The sequence below is a fragment of the Bubalus bubalis genome, chromosome 5, assembly GCF_019923935.1.
Source record: "Bubalus bubalis isolate 160015118507 breed Murrah chromosome 5, NDDB_SH_1, whole genome shotgun sequence".
Taxonomy (NCBI): Eukaryota; Metazoa; Chordata; class Mammalia; order Artiodactyla; family Bovidae; genus Bubalus; species Bubalus bubalis.
In genome coordinates, this window is record NC_059161.1 from 89,966,679 (window position 1) to 89,973,145 (window position 6,467).

General features: G+C 40.8%; 1 long non-coding RNA gene across 1 annotated transcript; it reads right to left on the reverse strand.

The window, feature by feature from the left end:
* Positions 1–1,544: 1,544 nt before the first annotated feature.
* On the reverse strand, positions 1,545–5,848 carry LOC112585143. The gene is made up of 2 exons (XR_003109564.3): positions 4,888–5,848; positions 1,545–1,691 (listed from the first exon to the last, which is right to left on the reverse strand). It is a non-coding gene; the product is annotated as an uncharacterized LOC112585143 (long non-coding RNA).
* Positions 5,849–6,467: the final 619 nt, after the last annotated feature.

Sequence of the window (6,467 nt, forward strand, 5' to 3'; positions counted from 1 at the left end):
GGGAAGAGAAGAGGATGACAGAGGATGAGATGGTTGGATGGCATCACCGACTTGACCGGCGTGAGTTTGAGAGAGTTCCAGGAGTTGGTGATGGACAGGGAAGCCTAGGGTGCTGCAGTCCATGGGGTCGCAAAGAGTTGGAGGCCTCTGAACAGATTCTTTCCTCATAGCTCTCAGAAGGAATAACTCTGTCAACCACCTTGATTTCAAATTTCTGGCTTTCAGAACTTTAAGACAGTAAATTTTTATTGTCTAAGCCATTCGGTTTGTGGCACTTTGTACCACAGCCCAGGAAAGGAATACACTTAGTCAAGTCTACCACACACAATAGGCTGTGTTACCTGTACTTGGAAGAATGAAGGAAGGAGTTTATGCACGTCTAAAGAATGTAGCCCCAGGGGTAAGGAGCAGCTGCCTGGAGAAAAGGTCAGGAGGTCACAGAGGCAACTGGGGAAGAAGCCTGGAGCAATGAGCAGGGTGCTGAGGATGGTCTCAAATGAGGGACTGAGAAGGATAGTACTTTGTGTATATATATATTAAAGAATCTAAGTAGATGTCATTATAACCGTTGACAATATCATCACCAAAAAATTAACTATCTACAGAAAAAAATTATCGATACAACTAGTGCTTGATGATCATTCCTGTGATCAGCTAAGAAGCATTAATGGAGTTTATATTAACTCTTAAAATGTTAAAAATTAAAAGGTTTGTATTAACATTAACAGCATTGAAAAGGAAATGGTACATATTAACTTTGACTATGTTAAAAATTAAAGGGATAATCTTTATATCTGCATCAACAACTGAGGCACAAACATCTTGATGGAGGCTGTATGAGTCCAAATGACTTACAGCATCATGACTGGCAAATACATCTCTTTATCTCAATGAGGCCTTGTGACATGGTAGCACTTTGCTTCCTAAAGTACTTTCTTCTGCTGAAATGTTGCCCTAGATATAAGTAAGGAGCACCATAAGGCTATAAAAATGGAAAAAGGAAGAATAAATGGAAGGAAGAGAGGGAGGAAAGAAGGAGGCAAGGAAAGAAGGGAGGAGGGACCCAGGACATTTTAAAATCCCAGAGCCAAGTTCTAATACATTTGAAATAGCCAGATTTGGTTTGAGATAATACTGGATATTTCTAACATAGATCTTGAAATTTTTGACAAATGTCATGGTTAAATTATTAATACGGGATAAAGATGTTATTTAACAGTAATCTGTAAAACTTCATGCTTCTTTAGAGTCCTCAATTCGTGGTTTACTTCTAAAATCTTTGAATCACCATCTAATTTCACAAAACAATGAAGATTCCTTGGAAGTCTAAGCACTAGGTAGACAGGAAAGAAATTCAATGACAGTATCTTGACATCTTTAATACTGAGCAATACTAATATGATAACAACAGCTACTCCTTTATTCTAAGGATTTCCATTATAAGGACTTGTGGTTATTCATTTTCCTTGCTTCTTGTTAATTATAATTTTTAGGGCTATGTGCATGACTTGAATTGTATTAAATACCAAATGATTTCCCACATATTTAAGTTTAAAATCAACCTCTTTTAATAGGTAGAAATTACTCGTCCCCCCAAAATGATACAGTAACAGTGTCCAGACAGTCAAAATGAATGTCATTGTCCTTCTTCCTTATTGATGAATAACTGATGAGTCTAGTGCCAGGTCCAGCTAGGAAAGAAAATGATAATGCGTAAGTGGCAATAGCTTTTCTGGGACAGAGTTGGGGGAATGGATTGAATGTCCTTCTATTTTAGGGATCTATTAGTATGTGTGCAAGAAAAGCACTTTGATGTGGTTTTTAAGGGAATGTCTGATAGATATTTCCTGGCCTGGGATAGTCCATTTATAGGATATACTGTCTATGTCTCTAAACATTCTGCAAAACAGTCTGATGTCCACTGTGCTCTGTGAAGTCACTTTTGTAAAGAAGGTCCTAAGTGAAATCACTGGCTGAGGCAATGACTTTGGGAAGGTCTGAACCAGTTCTGATGTAATGCCTCTTCCAGAAAAATCCCAGGACTTTTAGGGGTGTTGTTTGTGGTTCTTTTGCAAAACATGACAGTCTTGGACTGTCTAATGTATTAGACTTAATATTACCACAAGTGGACATGATCATACAGCCCTGTTCCACATCATTAGTGAGAGTAAATGCCTTGGCCAGAATTCTGCCAACACTGTTTCTAGCCAGACATCCATTAGTAAACATTGCTGTCTTAAAATATTATTTGGCTTCTGTGGCTGGCTCATCCGCATAATGGAAACTAGGTCCAGATTTTTTTAAAGTATAGAAATGCTATTCTCCAAGAGAGGTAGTTTAGAAATTTGGGGGATTCATGATAGAATTTTGCTAAAGTTCTGTTTCTTTTTTTTGGGGGGGGGGTGGTGTTTAAAATGTTCTTGCTAGAAAATATAGGGACTCCTCTGGCAGTCCAGTGGTTAAGACTCCAAGCTTCCACTTAGAGGGGGTATACGTTCATTCCCTGGTTGAAAAACCAAGATCCTACGTGCCACAGTGTGTGGCCAAAAATTAAAAAGAAAGAAAGAAAGAGGAAAAAAAAAAAATATATATATATATATATATAAATATTTCTTATTTTGTGATAATGTCAATTAGGGAGGTAACTCCCTAGTTCTCTTAATAATTCAGCCATTCTCAGTGTTGACACCGTCTTCATAGAGATCAGTATAAATTGAAACATCTCTCTTCAACCTGAGCAGTTGATCATTCTTAGTGGGCATTTCTAACAAATTGAAAGGGCTTAGTAAAAATGCACATTATAAATAATTGTAGCATTTTACACATTCTTAAAAATAACAATCCTTTAACTTAATAAATACTTCCTAGTTGTAAAAACATGCCACTGTGTGCTCTGTCTTTTGATCTTTAACGGACCTATGAGGTGGAAATGTTATTTAGTCGCTAAGTCATGTCTGACTCTTTGCAATCCCATGGACTATAGCCTGCCAGGCTCTTCTGTCCATGTGATTTCCTAGGCAAGAATATGGAGTAGGTTGCCTTTTCTTTCTTCGGGGAATCTTTCCAACCCAGGGACTGAACTCATGTCTCCTGCATTGGCAGGAGGATTCTTCACCACTGAGCTGGCAGGGAAGCTGTAGGAGGTAGAAATTGAAGGCAATCCATATCTGCCTTCCACGAGTGAGAAAAACAAGCTCAGAGAGATTAAAAACTTGGCCAGTGTGACAAGTAAATTAGGCTGTTTTCAAGATCAGCCTGAAGGTCTGTGATAGCATTTTCTTGGTATTCCTTGCTGAAGGAGGAGAAACTGTGAGCTAGGTAGGAGGCTTCCAAACCCTGTAACTTGCACACAAGCCCTTTGGTCTAATCTGGTTTTGGTTCCCCCAGGCTTTTGAGAACACTTCAGTGACAGCTGCTTCTATAACTTGTCTGGAATGAAAGGTATTTAACCTTAAAAGATTATTGCCATGCGTAAGTAGAAAGAAATCAAGAAGTCTTATCAGAAAGCCAGTGTGACAAGAAGCTTTAGAGGCTATTTCACAAACCAGTAGTGCTTGACATGGTTGCAAAAATACAATATATTACCCTCTCGGTTAAGGAACAACAAATAAATAAGGATAGTAAATTTCAGAGATCGGCGTAAGAGCAGTGACGTACTTGGTAGGCATTTGTAAATATTACGATATTGAACTTGCTGAATGTCCTTCCCTCAAAGAACCCTGTGAACCTCCAAATGTTCTCTTTTGCGGTCATCACAACATTCCCACTGAGCATTGCCTCGACAGGAATTATCATACTATTTTAATTTATGGAGAAGCTGAGTGTTCAGAGACCAGTGGAGTGACCCAAAGGTATATTTTTGAGTCATCCGGAGAGACTAACCCCAGAGCTAATTTCTTAATGATGTGATTGTCACAAGTGACAGGTTTGAGGTAAACAAAGAAAACTATTTGGAGAATGAGGATATTTATGGCATGCCAATTAAATATGCAGATGACAAAGACAGAGTCCCAGTTCCAACCCTACTCCTAACTTGTTACAAGATTTGGACAAGTTGAACTAGATCAGGGATTTTCAAACTTTCTTCTTTTTTAAGGAAAGTCTTACTGTTTTAAACATTTATTCAAACTCCATTGTAACATTATAAATTTAATTGATAAAAGCTGAGCTGCATGCAATCCTACCTCCTACTTGGCTTGCCTCACCTCCTACTGGATTTCCTGGACACAGTCTGGAAACCACAGTATTAGGTCATCTGAAAACTCCTTCCTGTTCTAAAAGTCAACAGTTTTATGATTGAAAGCAACTAGCTTTCTAATCTGCTACCTGTTCATGTCCTACATATTATCTTGCATAAAAGAGCCCCAGACTTGTGGTCAGAGGAGCTGGGTATGGATCCTGCCCCAACAACCAATTATCAAATGTCACTTGAATTGAATTACTTCACTTCTTTAAGTCTGTTTCCTCATCTATAAAATGAAGATGTAACCTATCTCAGCTAAGAGTGCTTTGTAAACTGTAAAAGTCTGAATAAGTATACAATGTCATTAGTATGATCTGTGTACAACAGCCTTCCATGGAGAGATGGCTTTATCCTCCTAATGATACAGAGTACCAACATGGCTTGAGCTTCTCTTAGGCAAGGCCGCTGTAGAGGAGAGTCAAAATTTGTCACACTTGGGCTTTGTCTTCCCTGTGAGCCAAGAGCCAAGTCGGCCATGAGTGAGCTAACAGCACAGCAAACAATTAAACCAAGGAGGCACCACTGTTAAGAATAAAGGGAAGAATTGTCCCCATAACCTGACCTTGATCATAGTGAGCCAGCTATATTTCCCTCCACAAAGAGCCACAACCAATAATAATTACTGTCATTCCCTGAGTACTCACCATGACACCACGTGCTAGGCACTGTTTTTACAAATTCTCTCATTCAGTTTTTACAAGAACCCTCTGCACTGGGGTTAGCCTTATTTCATATCTTGAAATGGCCAACAAATTGGGGCTCTTAGTCCCATTTCGCGACTTAGAAAGTCTGAGTGATTGTCTCAGGTTCACACAACTGCCAAGTGGCCGAGCCTGAACTCTGAATTCAAACCTCTGAACCGTTCAGCTCTGCGTCTCTTGGCTGGAAGAAACGATTTTCCTCACTCGGCGTGAGGGCGCAGAGCCTCTGTTCCTCTTGATCCCTGCAGTACCTTAGTCAGCTCAGTCTTTCCAACTCTATTATTTTTTAAAATTTCTTCCTCCATCCAAGGTCCTTCATTCAGCTTCATGAGACTCGGAGGTGGGGAGCGCCTATTGGTCGTTGCCGCAGCCCTCCTTGTCTCCGCCCGTCCTCTGCACCGTTTTCTGCTCAGGAGTTGGAAAACCAAGCGGCAGCTCTTACCCCGGGGAGCTAGCCCCGTAACTAATTCATCTCTGTCAGGACGATTCTCCTCTCGCACTTCTCTTTACTTGTGTGTTTTACCCAGTTCTTTCTCTCTGCCGGTTGCACACGTCAGCCCTTAAGATCACCTGACCTCAGCCTGCCCAGGCTCTTGGCAATGATTTTGCTGAGCTTCGGCTTCCCCTCGTGATATGGCCAGACTAGCTCTCTTGTTAGCACCTGGAAGACGCTTTCCCAGCCGGCAGAGGTAGAGGTGTGCTGGAGGAACAGGGGTGAGCACGAGCCTGGAAACTTGCTTGGTCAGCAGGCCTTGGACCCCGTTCAGCTTGGACATTTCGTTAGGCGGCCCTCATCCACTGGCAGCAGAAGCTTTTACCGCCCAGCTAGGCATGAGGCCATCAGGACGCTGTGCCAGGCCCCAAACGGGGCGCCAGAAATCTCAGTAATAAATGGAAGAAGACAGTGTGGTGCAGTGGACAGCACACCAGCTTTGGGATTTGAAAAATCTAGTGTAAGTCATTGCTCTACCCTTTACGTAGCTATGAGGCTTTGGCAAGTCATTTAACTCCCTGGGCTTCAGGTTACTCATTTGTAATATGGGGAATTACTACCTACCTAAGTTGTTTCTCTAAGGATTATAAGCCATGGTCTAGTACATTAGAGGCATTCAACCAGTGAGAGCACTTATTTTTCAAAGCCCTAATTCTAAATCACTTGCCATAATCACTTCCTCAGAAATTCGTATTCATTTTGGAGTTTCTAGGCAGCTGTTTTTACCTCTTATTCTTTCATTTTCTCTGTGCTGCAAACCAGCCTAGAACCTTCTCATATTCTGGTTTCACTTCCATTGTTAGCAGTTCCACCCAGTTGACCACTGCCTAAAAAGCAGAACTCAGGATTTAGCTGTCAGATCCAAGTCAGCATTAACTTTGCTTCTCAAGTTTTACTTTGATGTGAACCTCATCATTGACATGCTGAAATGGATAGAGACACTATTTGCCATCTTTGTTATAAGCACTATCTGTATATTGACAATTTATCATTTGTATCAAGGAACCATTCCATGTGCATAAATATTGGC